This window comes from Sus scrofa, chromosome 13 (genome assembly GCF_054392235.1).
Source record: "Sus scrofa isolate SSC_HxYL_T2T_F1_AM1 chromosome 13, Sscrofa_HxYL_maternal_Yorkshire_Landrace_v2.0, whole genome shotgun sequence".
NCBI lineage: Eukaryota > Metazoa > Chordata > Mammalia > Artiodactyla > Suidae > Sus > Sus scrofa.
The window spans coordinates 222,004,026-222,004,785 of NC_139395.1; the positions used below are offsets into that span (position 1 = coordinate 222,004,026).

At 65.8% G+C, this 760-nt stretch overlaps 1 protein-coding gene across 6 annotated transcripts in view; it reads right to left on the reverse strand.

The window, feature by feature from the left end:
* HSF2BP (heat shock transcription factor 2 binding protein) overlaps positions 1–719 on the reverse strand; it is an 83,767-nt gene extending 83,048 nt beyond the window's left edge. For all 6 annotated transcript variants that reach the window (XR_014825249.1, XM_084992263.1, XM_084992264.1 and 3 more), the window contains exon 1: positions 576–719. The gene's annotated coding sequence lies outside the window, so the exon portion shown is untranslated. The remainder of the gene's footprint in view (positions 1–575) is intronic.
* Positions 720–760: the final 41 nt, after the last annotated feature.

A 760-nucleotide genomic window follows, 5' to 3' on the forward strand; every position in this document is an offset into this window, starting at 1 on the left:
GAGGTTGCAGGTTCGATCCCTGGCCTCGCCCAGTGGGTTAAGGATCTGGCGTGGCCGTGAGCTGTGGTGTGGGTCCAAGACGCAGCTCGACCCCGAGTTGCCATGACTGTGGTGTAGGCCGGCGGCCATAGCTCCCATTAAACCCCTAGCCGGCGAACCTCCATATGCCGTGGGTGCGACCCTGGAAAAATACAAAAACACCAAAGAAAAAAAAAGGTACCGATTATCGCTACCGATTATCGCACAACTAGGACTTCTGTCCAAAGCCGGACACAAGCCGACACTGTCCGAGTGCCCGGAGTACGCGCTCTCCAGGCCCGCGGGTGCACGCACCAGCACACGCACCCAGTCCTCGCCCCGGCTCCGGGCGCCCCTCCAGCGGGCTGCCCGCAACCTCCCGCCAGAACCCCGTTCCCACCGCGGCCCGAGGAGGCCAACGTAAAAACCCGGTGCCGTGTATCTCCCGGGAACAGCTGCGGGTCGGTTGGATGGAGATTTTGTGAAGTGGGCAAGATTCCAGACCACGCAAAACTGGCCCTCCGTCTCTTCCCGGCCTACACCCAGCGCTGGCTAACCTCGCCCTCAACGGCCCGAGCCTTGGCGACCGAGAGGCAGCGGCGGCGGCGGAGAGGCGCGACGCGCACCGGAGGAGCGTCGCTCCGCCGGGGCCCGGCCCGCAGCTCGCGGAACGCTCTGCGAGCGGCGAGCGGCGCCTTTGTGACGTCATCAGCCCGCGCGCCGGCGCCTTCTGCGCAGTCGC